At 43.9% G+C, this 14,644-nt stretch overlaps 1 protein-coding gene across 1 annotated transcript in view; it reads left to right on the forward strand.

Annotated features, from left to right (window-relative positions):
- Positions 1-269: 269 nt before the first annotated feature.
- The window catches only part of CAPN13 (calpain 13), an 84,783-nt gene continuing 70,408 nt past the window's right edge, over positions 270-14,644 (forward strand). The window contains exon 1 of the mRNA XM_008952518.3: positions 270-555. The gene's annotated coding sequence lies outside the window, so the exon portion shown is untranslated. The remainder of the gene's footprint in view (positions 556-14,644) is intronic.

A 14,644-nucleotide genomic window follows, 5' to 3' on the forward strand; every position in this document is an offset into this window, starting at 1 on the left:
CAATCTTGACACAGGAGACATGGCAATTGTACTTTCCTGTATGAGAATGAGGCCTGAAGGAAGGTTGCTTCCCTCAGTCTTTTCTCAGCAGAGCAGTTTTGTAAAACAAACCAAAACAAAACACCAATTCCCTGAAGCAGAATAAAGATAAAGAAACTTAAATATCTGGAAACAATGAAAACTGCAAGAGCCAAGAAACGGGCAGCTTAGGGGCCCCAGGAAGTGAGCTGGGATCAGGCAGAGATAGGCTTGGGGCGGAGGATCTGGAAGCTGTTACTGTTTACAGTCAATGTCCTCTCTCTCTCCAAGAGGTGGCAGGCCACTGCCCAATGCTGAAGTCACTGTTTAACGAAGGTGGAGCCTGCCTTTACCTGGTACACCCATATAAGGAAAAGCCTGAGGTCAGGAGCAAGCAGACACCAGCACTGCTCTTTCTCCAAGACGGCCGGCCATGCTCTCCTCCTCTGCCAGTCTCCTCCACCACTCTCTAACCTGAGAGCCTGTGGAACCTGCCCGTCTCCCCTCCTCCATCAGACACACCTGCCTAGGAAACAGGTAAGTTGTGCGTGGTCATCTCCCAGAGCTGTGGACCAAGGCAGTCCTCTAAACATTAGTGAGCATGTACAATTTTCTAGAGAGCTTCATGATGTCGCTTCTGAGTTCCCACCTCCCAAGGTACATATTCAGTAGCTCTGGAAACTGGGTTTTTTTGATGCAAGTGGTCCAAGGATATGCTTTAAGAAAAACTAGGGCAAAGTGGGAGTTAATTTTCTAAGAGAATCTAATCCAAACTTTGCATATTTCATGCAAAGAGAGTATTTCTTAATCATTCTGTCACCTTCGATTTCTGATCATTCCAAGTTGTGACCTTGAGGGCTGTGTTCACCATAAGGGACACATTGATGGCAGAAATCATGTCTTCTTTGTGCACTGATGTGTAGTTTCTGATAGATAGTAGGTGCTTAATAAACATTTGCTAAAGGGAAGAATGGGACCTGGGCCCTTTGTTTTCTAATCATCTAGCTTATTAGTTATAGGAATGAAGTTGACAACTCCGGGTTAATCACAAAAGACAGATCATTACAACTTCAGAGATTCAGGAGGTTGCTATATGCCTCTAGTGGTGTCATGGTCACACATGTGTGTCTCTGTAACTGCTAAAGTTATGTAATCTTTGAGATGTGATGCTGTTCTCAGGGAGACAGTTCCAGCTGCTCAGCTTGGACCCAAGTTAACCAGATTAGAATAAGTGCAGATATTTTCCCTCTATAGTTACAGTTGGGTCATGAACTACTGACTGTCCCATTTGTCCTGGGTCACAAACACAACTTTGTTTACCCCCAAGTGGCATTAACTAGACTTTCAATCAGATTATCCTCTTGAATTGTCTCACCTTTGTACCCACCTTGACATAAGTATTGTGGGTTTTTGTTGTTGTTGTTGTTGTTGTTATTTTGAAGGTTGGAGGAGTGATAGCTGCAGGAAGGCTTACTTATTAGTAGATTGGTTGATGGAAATGTAATAATCTACCAACTGTGTAATAGGCAAAAGCTATATATAGCATGAGTTCATTATCCCAATTTGTAGATGGAAAAAGTGAGGGACCGGTGAGTGACTTGCTGCTAAAGTTTATACCAGATGCAAATGACAGAGCTGGAGTTCTGCTGTGCCTGGTAGGTACCCTGTCTTGTCCCCTAGTTATTTGGTTGTATTCAGTTACCCTCTTGAAAGAACACCTTAGAAGAAAAGATGCTATGAAGAAATGCACACATTAGGCCAAGCACTGTGGCTCACACCTGTAATCTCAACACTTTGGGAGGCCGAGGTGGACAGATTGCTTGATCCCAGGAGTTCAAGACCAGCCTAGGCAACATGGTGAAACCCTGTGTCTACAAAAATAAATTAAAAATTGGGGGTCTGGGAAAAAATATTAGCTACATGTGGTGGTGCACACCTGTAGTCCCAGCTATTGGAGGCAGGGGGAGGGGTCCATGGTTGAGGTGAAAGGATCGCTTGAGCCCAGGAGGTTGAGGCTTCAGTGAGCTATGATCATGCCACTGCACTCCAGCCTGAGTGACAGAGCAAGACCCTGTCTCAAAAAAAAAAAAAAAAAGACCAACCTACTGGCCCTGAGGCTCACTCCGTATCAAGCATTGTGCTTGATGCTTCCATATGGTGAGCTGTGTGATTTGGGGCATGCTCCTTAACCTCTTGGGGGTCCCAGTTTCCTCATCACTAAGACATGGTAGAAGCAGTAATCTACCCCAAAAGATCAGTGAAAAGATCAAATGAGATCCTATATGGAAAGCACCTAGCAGTACTTGAGCACATGGCAAGTGCTGAAGATATTTGAGTCATTATTGTTGACATTATTTTAGCCTGGGTTCTCTATAAAACAAAGCCTGAGGCAAAGCTTAAGTGCTACTTAGCACTTAAGGTAAGACACCAGGGGAGTGAGAGTCAGGGAAGTGGGAAATGGGAGGAGAAAAAGGGGAAGCAGTGAGGGATGATGTGCCACCACCTGGCCTCTCTTCACAAAGAGACATGACCAGCCACTTGGCCAAAGCAGGGCCTCTCTGGACTGCCGTTGCAGATGCACTGTGCCTTGGAAGAGTCCATCCGAGCAAGGGTAGAGAGGACATTTATATGTTGGCTCACTCTGTCTCCTCTCTTATTGTTCAAAGCTTGCCCTATGGGGAGTTAACTGTCCTGCACTTCCAGCTTGTGTCTTCTGACCCCTGTGGCAGCCACTGGGAAAACTAGATCTAATTGCTAGAGGCTTGGCACCTCATCTGAGTCCAGAAGTGGTCAGAAGAGCCACTTCCTTGGCTGGAGTGAAAAAGGGACCAAGGTCCTAGAGACAGGTTGAGGCTAAGAGAACCTGAGATGGCACCTAAGAAAGGTTTAATAAAGACTGAATTATCATTAATATCTGCTGAACACTGCGTACAGCACTAATGTTCCTGCCTAGATGTCACCTCTTTCTCCCATGAGAAAACCATAAAGGGGACTTTGGATAGGCTGGTCCATTCCATCTCTCCTCAAGGTTTGGAAGAAGTCAGGTTGAGGGCATCCTAACTCTCTCAGAACGTCCATGGTGGAGCATGCCACTGATAGACAGCAAGGAAGTCCACAGCCATGCAGAAGATCAGAGCAGAATCAAGAGGAGGTGTTGATTTTCTACCACCCTTGGGACTCTATCTTTTGGTCAAGTGTTTCCTAAAGCATGGTATACATAGAACACTAATTTTGGGGGCTGTTGCTGGGGGTTCCTTGATATAAAGCATTTATGATCAAATATTTGGATGAATGTTGCCTCCTACTCTTCCCTCCTCAGAGAGTTATGATTCCAATTTATTTAAAAAGGCTCTGTTCACGCCTGTAATCCCAGCACTTTGGGAGGCCAAGGTGGGCGGATTGCCTGAGGTCAGGAGTTCGAGGCCAGTCTGGCCAACATGGTGAAACTCTGTCTCTACTAAAAATACAAAAATATTAGACGGGCATGGTAGCATGCGCCTGTAATCCCAGCTACTTGGGAGGCTGAGGCAGGGGAATTGCATGAAGCAGGGAGGTGGAGGTTGCAGTGAGCCGAGGTTGCGCCACTGCCCTCCAGCCTTGGTGACAGAGTGAGACTCCGTCTCAAAACAAACAAACAAAACAGGCTCTGAGAAAGCCAAAACAAAGGCTTTCTCAAAAGCCAACTGAGTTCAACAAAACTCAGTTGAACTGAGTGCACCAGAGCTTCCCATACTGAACTCCAGTTGGAAATACAGCTTTGGACCATGTGTTCATGGGCTCAGTCTCTTTTGTCTTGATTCCTGAATTCTCAGGGCACTCTTCTCCACTATGCACTACTTTTTGCTTTGCACAAACCCTGTTGAATAAAAAACTCTGCAGTATAAGGGAAGGCTGTGGGGGTGCATGAGAAGCTTTTACCAATCTGCAGAGCTCATTCTCCCAGGAAACAACCAGGAAAGCTCAGCCAAGCCTTAAGCCTGTTTCCTTGTCTCAATAATAGAGAGGTGAACAAGGCGATCCCCAAGGAGTCTCCCAGCCTCTTGTAATCCATGATACTCATGTTGAAAGGCAGCTAAAGGTCACCTCATCTATCTCTTGTGTTGCCTCAGAGACAAACTATTTAGTGAATAAAGAGATCCAAATTATTAAGACATGTTGTAGGGTTATGAAGTGGAGGTTTGCCCACTGCCGCCCTCTCTGGTGAGTTGAACATGAGATGGGACGTGTACCATGTCCCACGGTAGTGGCTGGGGCGATGAGCTGCCTCTAAGGACTTGGGCTGGAGGACAGCCAGGGTTCTGGGGTTAACATCCTCACTTCCGCCAAGTAAGTCCCAAGGGACCTTTAAAATTGGGAGTAGCCAGGAGGTTTATTTCCTTTCCCTCTGAAAGAATGGTCCCTCTGGCAGCATTCTGCCCTCTGATCTCCACTGGTCAGCCCTGCCATGTCCACCTCCCATGCCTGTGGACCAGGTCTGACCAGCACCTCCCACGCAATTCAGAGGACTGAGCCAGACCCTGTCCCAGCCTGCAGACCAGAGACACAGAGGGGCACTGTCTCCCATCACAGCCACACACCTGCCTTCGGGAGATGCACCCAGTGGCCCACTAGAGACCACTGGTTCTCAAGGGTCTGAAGCCAGAGAGGTGATGGAGAGATGACAGGAACCTTTGCCCCTGTTCTTCTCGCCAAACATTCTCTTTTCTCCCCACTCTAATCCTTAACCAGACGTGGCTGCCAACCAGCTGAACTACATATACCATTAAGCCCCACCTCAGAAAACTCTAGCTTTCTGCAGGAACTTAAGATACAGTCAGATGGCATGGCCCTGGGGGAGATGAGGGCAGAGGCTTTCTGCAGGGGCTGGCTCCTGGGACTCCAGCCAGCAGACCACCAGACGCACGTTCCGTCAACCCAGGGGCTGTCCTGAGCCAGTGCTGCCATCCCCTCAGACCTGTCCTCAAGCCTTCTTCCTCAGCCAGGTCACCTGCCCTAGGTGGGCGTGGGGATTCCCCACAGCTCCCTGCCTGTTCTGGAACATAGGCCAGACAGCAAGAGGGGTGGAGGTCTCCTGGGACTGTGTCTACCTCTCTTTTCAGGCAGAGGCTCCCAGGCCTGTACCCCCTGCCCCAGGTCCTGTCCTTCCCACCATCTCCCCAGTGGACCCTGCAAGAGCTGGTTTTTAGGCCATTTCTGCTCCTCTCTCTTTCCTCTGTCTTTCCTTCTTGCCCTCAGTCCTTGCTTTCAGAAGCTCTGGCTCTCCCCGTTTCTTAGGGCTGGAGAGGGAAAGAATGACAGAAGGAACAAGGGAAACCTCAGAGGTCTAACCACCACCCCCCCAAGACTGCCTTTCTCTGCTTCACTCACTCACTTAGACACGTTTACATTCACATTTACACACACACACACACACACATATACATTCTAAGCTCCTTCTTTTTCATGTTGCTTTTTGACATATTTAATATAGAAAGCTCTTGTTTTTGAAAAACATTTCTCCTCCCACTGGTCCATACCCTGACCCCAGAGATGGGACCCCGTCTGCTTGGATGGAAGCTTGCTCCAGAACAAGAAGGTTGACCTGGGCCTTCCTGGGGACCTTCGTCGTGTGTCTCCGAGCACCTGGTCAGAAAAGGGAATGGCTCCCTTAGTCAACATGCTTGGCCACTGGTACTACTGGATTTGTCTCCAACCCCCCGCCACCCCCCGACCAGAACTCCCAGTCCAGGGCTCAGCCTACTCACCTCTGCAGCCTCCACAGGTCAGGCCTGAGAGACTCAGAATGGCCAGGCACAGACTGGGATGCCCAGGTAACCGGGCCAGGGGTCCAACAGCCGGCTCCACTGTCCTTTCTCCGCTGTGTTGTGGCTAGACGCAGCGCAGGGGGCGGTGGTCTTTAAAAAGCTCCATCTGAGAGTCACATCATCTGCATTCCTTGTTTTCCAGCCATGCCTTGAGAATTCACACCTTGAGGGATAAGAAAACAGGGTAATATTTGGACACAATTCTGGCGCCGTCAATGCTGGGCTGGCGTGAGAATCCCTTCCCCTGGTGGACTTTGTCCTCCCTGCATCTGGGCCATCTCATTCCTCCCACTCTCTTCCTCAGTCTCCATCCCTGCTGACTGGCTTCCCTGGCTCCCTTTCTGTCGCCCAGCCAGTCTTTGACTTTCTCTTTGTGTGGTTGCTCTGTCTTGGCCTCTGCCTCATCCATTTTTCCATTTTCTTCTTCTTCTTCTTCTTCTTCTTCTTCTTCTTCTTCTTCTTCTTCTTCTTCTTCTTCTTCTTCTTCTTCTTCTTTCTTCTTCTTTTTTTTTTTTTAAGACGGAGTCTCCCTCTATCACCCAGGCTGGAGTGCAATGGCATGATCTTGGCTCACTGCAACCTCTGCCTCCCGGGTTCAAGCGATTCTCCAGCCTCAGCCTCCTGAGTAGCTGGGATTACAGGTGCACACCACCACGCCCAGCTAGTTTTTGTATTGTTAGGGTTTCACCATGTTGGGCAGGCTGGTCTCAAACTCCTGACCTCGTGATCCACCCGCCTCACCCTCCCAAAGTGCTGGGATTACAATCGTGAGCCACCGTGCCCAGTACTCATCCATTTTCTGTTTGTCTTTGTCCATTTAAATGAAAAAGCCTAAGAAGATAGGCCCAGGGAAATCCTTTAAGAATAAACGGATTATAAAAATGTGGCCTCAACTTCCAAAGAGCCTTAAAAATAAGAAAGGAAAAAGACCCCAAACCTAGCCTTCTGCGGTTCAAGCCTTTGGGAAGTGAGCAGGCCCGGAGCCGAGGGTCTGCCTGGGGAGTACTCGTCTGAAACAGCGGCTCTCAAGACCCTGCATTGTAACTTGGTACATGGCAGGCCCCAACTTCCTAAGTCTACTAAATTTGTATTTGTTTCAGAAAAAATTTGAATTAGCTAAATGAGAAGTGCATCTCTCCTTCAAGGATGAAAAAAGAAAAAAACCATGCCGGGAAATCTAAGCACAGATTAAATATTACACAGTGTTTCTGAGACTCATGTAGTTTTAGTTCCCAGAAAAAAGAATGCTCTACCTCATCCTTAGAATATAGTTGAGTCTACTCAACCCTATCATAATTGAATGACACCTATCAAATGCTCTAGGGAGGGGAAAGGAGATTTCCATGCAAAGACAAGTTTCTTTTTTGTGTGTATTGGCACAAACCTAAACTTAATTGAAAGAAATAATACATTCTGTGGGTTCCTATTTTATTGTCTAACAGTATCATTGAGGCTACATAAGAACCTGTTGTCTCAGTTCCAGAAATACAGAATCTTACAGTAGAAAAGCACTTAGAAGTGCGAGACCAACCTCCTTAGTGTTCCAAGTGGGGAGACTGAGGCTAGGGGAGGGAGCGACGTGCCCAAGGCCCATAGAGTTTTGTGGAGCTGCACAGATTCTTTCTGTCAGGCAAACCTTCTCTTGGTTACCCCCAGGGTCTCCTGAGAAGAACCCATCAGCAGAGCTCTCTGAGCTCCCTTGCGCTATGATTCAGGAAGGGGCTGAGTCCACACAGCAAGGGCAGTAAGGAGAGAAGAGGCTGGGGTTGCCCTGCCTGTGGAACCTCAGTAAGTCGCTTCTGCTTTCTGCCTCTCTTGCGCCAAGCTGTTGATCTCTTTGGCAGTCAGCTCCAGTGCTGAACCCAGAGTCACTGGCAGGCAATAGAGGTCTATTCTGAGCACTTACTTCTCTGGTACCTGTTCAAGGTCTAAGTAGCTTTCTTTCTTTTTTTTTTTTTTTTGAGATGGAGTCTCACTCTGTAGCCCAGGCTGGAGTGCAATGGCGCAATCTCGGCTCTCTGCAAGCTCTGCCTCCCAGGTTCATGCCATTCTCCTGCCTCAGTCTCCCGAGTAGCTGGGACTACAGGCATCTGCCACCACACCTGGCTAATTTTTTTGTATTTTTAGTAGAGACGGGGTTTCACCGTGTTAGCTAGGATGGTCTCGATCTCCTGACCTCGTGATCCGCCCACCTTGGCCTCCCAAAGTGCTGGGATTACAGGAGTGAGCCACTGCGCCTGGCCCTATGTAGCTTTCTACATCTGAAGACACGAGAGAGGTTTCTTTCATTTCATTTCATGGCCTCTTCCCTGGCCCTCGGTGGATCAGAGGTTATCTCAGAGGATGAGAAACACTAGCTTACCTCTGCCCCTCTCAGCCCTGATTAGGCACAAAGTAGGATGCCCTTGGCAGGGACAGAGGCATGCTTTGCTCACAGGCCAGATCACCCCAGCTTTGAAGCTGGGGGCAGGACAGGAGTCAAGCCCAAGCGCTGCCTAAACTTCTCCTGTTTCACCTTGAGCCCCACTTTCCCCTTCTGCAAAGTGAGCCCTGCATAGTCTTCCTCTGAGGTCTGCCTTTCTGGGGGCCACTAATCCCACCATGGTATTCAGGCCACACATGCATGGAAACTTACTGAGATGATTCTGAAGTGCAGAGTGGCTCAGGGACAGCACTGGTCTGGCGGTTAAGTTCCATCTTCAAACCCGATGTTTAAGCTCATTCTCACACTTACACCATCTCACATAAGCTCTCTTTGAGAAATACTCACATGTTCTTCCAACTTGCTGTAGATTTGTATACACACACAATTTTCTGTCTTCTTCCCTCTCTTCTCCCACCCACTCTCTCTTCCTCCTCCTTCCTTTTCCCCCTCTCTGTCTTCCTTCCTCCTTCTTACCCCCTTCCTTTGCTCTCTTCTCTCTCTCTGCTTCACTCTCTCTCTGTCTCCCTCTCTCTCCTCAAAGCCCTGAGGTATGCCAAGGTGGTATATAGCTGAAAGTGGTTTGCACATCTTTTTCCCACCAGAGAGCAGTTAAGTGCCTATTTTCTCCACTCGGGTAGCTAAATTATTCTCGATGTGTTAAACAGTGTAATTAAACACACACATACACACACAAGTGCACAGGCCCCTTCCCCCACCCTTCCTTGTTCCTTGTCAGCAAAGAGAGTATCAGCCCCAGCCTTCAAGCTCTGTTAGTTTTAATTTGAGTTGTGGAATTAGTAATGGGTTTTGCTGGAACACTGTTGTGCAAAATAGATTGCTCCTCGTGCAGGGTTTGGGCACCATTTCAAATGAGTATTTGTTAAGGGGAAAACCGTCCCCTGTCGTGTTCTGCTACATTACATCAGATTTATTTCCATTGTTCTGAAAAACACCAGCCAGGAGAGGGCCGCAGGCAGCACTCCTGGGCAGGAAACCATTGAATGCAGCTTCCTGTTTCTTAGCTAATTGAAAACAAAATGCAAACAAAATTACCCTTTGTTGCTGGGATATGCTAGGAGCATCCTGCGGACAGGGACACCAGAGCAACCTGTCACTGGGGCAGGGAGGTGGTTTCATCACTGGCAGAAAGTCACTGAGTGGTTTAGTGCCCAAAATATGACACTGAAGAAAAGCAGAGAGAGAGCTCAGTAGGTTGAAGTTGGAAGGGATCTGCCCAATCCAAAGGCTCTTCTGGGACCCCGTGTAGTCATCCAGCCTCTGCTCAACCATTTCCACCCAAGAGTGCTACGGCCTTCCTTGTTCTGTGGTAATTCATGTCATTGGAAGTTCTCTTCTTCAGTACCATGCAATAAGGCTGCATGTGAATATTTACATTTAAATGCAAATTATTTAAAATTGAATAAAAATTAAAATCCAGTCCCTGAATTGCACTAGCCATCTTTCAAGTGCTCAATAGCTACGTATGGCCAGTGGCCACTGTATTAGACAGCACAGATATAGAACACTTCCATCAATGCAGAGTCTAATCAAAATCACTCTTCCCCAAATTTCTGACTCCTTCCACCGTCTGAACTGCACAGATCACATGTTCTTCCTTTGCGTTCATATCCTTTCCACTGGACATGTGTTTGGCCTCAGGGACACCTGGCCATTGTGTAGGACAGGGTAAGCAGAGGAGGAAAAAGCCCCCTCAGACAGGATAGAGGCTGTGGGACACTGGCCCAGCTGGAGATGCTGACAGATAGCTTGGTCTACAGCATGGCTTAGGGCCAGAGGCAAGGGTGCACCCAGTGTTTCTGCCAGGCAGGTAGAGGAGATGACAGTCTCAACGCATGGAAAGAACACAACTCTGGAACCTGGAGAGACCCGAGGTTGGGAGTTCAGAGGTGACTGGCAGGTGCCTGGTATGCCCACCAGCTGGTGCAGGGTTGTAGTCACTGGGCTCAAGTTCAGGGCCAGGCAGGACACTCAAGGAGTTGCTGATAGCATAATGGACACAAGCTTTTATTATGTGCCACACCAAGCCCTTTACAAGAATCTTCTCAATTAATATCCGTCTGCTGCTACAAGGCTGGTTTTATTACCTCCACCTCCCGTCCACTTTATAGGTAAGGAAAGGAGGCTCAGAGATATTAAGAGTATTGGCCAAGATCATTCAGTCAGTAAGAGACAGCTGGATTCAAACCCAAGTTTCAACCTGATTCTATGTGCCTATGAGCACTGTTCCATGCTGCCTCTTTTTCCTTTTTCCTTAAGACACAAGGCAGAGTTCACTTTTCTGAACTAGAGCATAATCTTGGCAGTAGGGAAACTTAGGGGTTGGGAGTACAGTTGTGGGGCCAGAGGTGGTTAAATATCTGCTCTCTTACAGCAGGATTATTCTGGAGGGAGGGGGACCTGGGCTGCAGGGGCTGAGTCTGAGGATCACTGTAGACCCCTCAGTCAGCCTTCTGTCCAGTAAACCTCTCTAGATCTCTGACTCTTCCTCCCAGGAAGGGATTTCCAGGCTTCCTGTCTATTTAGCTGGACTGCCTCCCGCCCGTCTGGCACATTTTTGCCAATATGAAAATTTGCCACCTCTTTCAGGTGGATATAACTGCATGCCAGGAGCCCATGCTTGCAAGCAAAGGGCTTGCCTCCCTGCCAGGCACGCTTATGTTACTCAAACACTCATTTTCAGATACCATTGAGAGTGCCGATAAGCCTCTTGGAATGTGGCCCCTAGAGCTGGGCTAGCCTGTCTAGAGCAGTGCCTTACTGCTGTTGAATCTGGTCAGAGCCTGCCAAATCTTTCATAGTTTTGTCTCATTTTAAATAGGAAGTCAAGTGAGGCGTACAAAATATTTTCAAAATGAAATTTAGCCAAGACAGATCCTCCTCACTATTTACTTGCATAGTTAACTTTTTAAATGTAAAGACAGGTTTGCAGTTTCCTTAGTTAATTTCATCTTCTTGGTTTTGAAGTCATTTAGAATTTTGATTCTGCTATCTGCTTGGTTAATTGCTCTTGATTTCCACTATTAAAGATGATGAAAGAGTTGAAAAGGATCTTCATTTTTATTTCAACATCTTCTTTAAGGACCAAGATAAAAATGTAGAATAGGACAGGACACAGGACAGAGCTCTGTGACTATTACAGTGCAATGATTCTTAGCTATTCCAGACCATTCATCCATGATCTTTGGGTCAAACTGCGAATTCTGTTTACTACGCTGTATTCTACTTTACTATGCTACGTTGCACTGTCATAGTACGTGATATACAACCTACTCAATGTAGTCTACACACAGGGAATAGGTGGAGATTTTATCAAATACTTTTTAAAAATCAAGACTATATATATAAGTATATATATGTGTATATATATGTATATATACACACATATATATATATATATATATATATATATGTAATTCTCTTCCTTCAAAGTAAGGACTCTATTTTGGGGAAGAAAGGAAAAGGGAGGGAAAATTAAGTAATTGGCTTTGGCAAAGCTATATTTGCTAATACAGATACCAGCTTTATTTCCTAAGTACTCAAAGTATTTCTCTGCAAGTCTATTTCAGATTTTGATATATATGTTGGACTTCATAAAAATATTATTATAGAGCTATAAGAAATTTTTAAATCAGTGTTTTGGAAGAATGTGTTAATTACAAATTTTCTATTTTAAAAAGAGAATCTCTTACAAAGTTTCTTACATTAAATTCCCATAAGAATTAATATTGGCTCAATTTATAAAAATTAAACTTATAAGCATATATTTGTAATACATTTGTATTAGTGTAAAGAATATTGATGTTCATCAAAAGACACTGTAAAGGAGTTAAGAAGATAAGCCACAAACTGGGAGAAGATATTTACAAGACATATGACCAACAAAAGACGAATATCCAGAGTGAGTAGTGAATTCCTACAAATCAATAAGAAAAAGACAACCCAATAGACAAATGGGCACAAAATATGAATATTCATTCCTCAAGAGAGGGAACATGAATGGAGAATAAACATATTGAGAGAAGCTCAATTTTACCAGTAATCAGGGAAACAAATTAAGACATAGGAGTTACCACTTACTCCCACATGTTGGGTACAAATAAAAAGTCTGCCAATACCAAGAGTTAGTGAGGATATATAGCAATGGCAACTCTTTTACACTGTTGGTGAAATTATAAATTGGTACAACCTTGGAAAATAATTTGGCATACTTAGTGACGTTGAGTATGTGTGTTTCCTAAACCCAAAAATTCTACTCCTTGTAATACAAACTAGAGAAACTCTTGCATGTTTATCAGGAGATACGTACAATAACATTTATAGCATTATTTTTCATTAAAACAAAGAGAAGAGCATTAAATGTCCATTGAGAGGAGAAGTACAAATAAATCATAGGATAACATACAGCAGTGAAATAAATGAAATCCCGCTACTTTTTAACCATGGGGTGCAGGGAGAAGCAAATTACTGAAGACTATATAAATTATATATAGCATTTAATTTTTGAAACAACTCTACTTAGAATATATAAAAACTGCATATGTTTAAGGTATAAACTTTGATGAGTTTTGAGGTGTATACACATGTGAAATCATCACGACACTCAAGATGAAAATATTTCTATCACCCCCAAAAGTGTTCTCAAAACCCATTCCTCCCTCCACCCCCATTTCTGAGCAACCACTGAACTTCTTTCTGTCACGGTACATTAGTTTGCATTTCTAGGATTTTTTTATAAATGGAGTCATATAATATGTATTCTACTTTGACTGGCTTTCACATAGCATAATGATTTTAGAGATTTATTCATGTTGTTGCATGTATCAATAATTCATTTCTTTTTATTGCTGAGTAGTACCTTATGGGTACATCACAATTTATTCATTCACTTTTGATGGACATTGGATTGTTTCCAACTTTTGGCTATTAAATATGTCTGTTTTGATTATGCACAAGTCTTTGTATGAACATATGCTTTCATTTCTCTTGGGTAAATTCCTAGGACTGGAATGGCTGGATCATTTTGAAGGTGTATGTTTTAACATTTTAGGAAACTGCCACACTGTTTTCTAATGTAGTCATACCAATTTACATATCTACCGAGAGTGTATGAAAGTTCCAGTTTTCTATCTCCCCATAAACAGTGTGATCAGTCTTTTTAAATTTTAGGCCATTAGAAAATGGCCTATAGTGAGCTTTCACCGTGGTATGAATTTGAATTTCACTGATAACTTATGATGTGGAACATCTTTTCAAGTTGGGTTATTGCTTGTTTTTATATACTCTTTGGTGATGTGTCTATTCAAATCTTTTGGCCATTTTAATGGTTTTTTTTTCTGATTATTGATTTGTAAGAGTTCTTTATATGTTGTGGATTCAAGTCCTTTGTCTGATATACGTGCTGCAAGTATTTTCACGTAGTCTGAAATTTGCATTTTTGTTTTTTTAATGGTGTCTTTTAAACTTTGATGAAGTCTAATTTATCAATTTTTTTTCTTGTATGGCTCATATTTTTTGTATTCTATCAAAAACACATTTACCTACCCCAAGTTTGCAAATGTTTTCTTCTGAAAGTATTATAATTTAAGTTTTACCTTTAGGTCTGTGATCATTTTGACTTGGTTTTTGTGTATGGTGTGAAGTAAGATCCATGTTTGTTTGTACTTTTCCCATTTAGAAATCCTGTTGATCCAGCACCATTTTTCTGGAAAGACTTTTCTTTCCCCCATTGAATTGCCTTGAAACCTCTCTCAAATTAATTGGCCATATATATGTTGATTTATTCTAGATTCTCTACCCTTCTCCATTGATCTCTTTGTCTATATTTTTGCCAGTACAATAGCTTTATAATATGTATTGAAGTCAGGTTGGGTAAGTCCTTCAGTTTTTCCTTCTTTTTAAAAATTGCTTTGGTTATTCTAGGTTCTTCGCATTTAGATGTAAATCTTAGAATCTGCTTATCAATTTCTAACAAAAAAAAAAGCATGCTAGAATTTTGGTTAGGATTGTATTGAACCTATAGAGAAATTTGGAAAAAACTGCCATCTTGGCAGTATTGAGCCTTCCAATAAATGAACCGGATATATCTCTCCATTTATTTAGTTTTCCTTTAATTTTTCTCAGCAATGTTTTATAGTTTTTTAATGTAGATATCTTTAATGTCTTTAATGTTAGATTTTTTCCCAAGTATTTTGTATTTTGGATGTTACTATTCTCCTATTTTTTGTTGCTATTATATAATAATATAATTTTTTAATATTAACCTTGTATCTTGTGACCTTACTAAATTTAAGTATTAGTTCTAGTAGTTGTTTTGTAGATTTCCTACAATCAAAATACCAAAATAGGACCTTCTTGTTTCTGATCTTTTTGCTTTTAA

This window comes from Pan paniscus, chromosome 12 (genome assembly GCF_029289425.2).
Source record: "Pan paniscus chromosome 12, NHGRI_mPanPan1-v2.0_pri, whole genome shotgun sequence".
Taxonomy (NCBI): domain Eukaryota; kingdom Metazoa; phylum Chordata; class Mammalia; order Primates; family Hominidae; genus Pan; species Pan paniscus.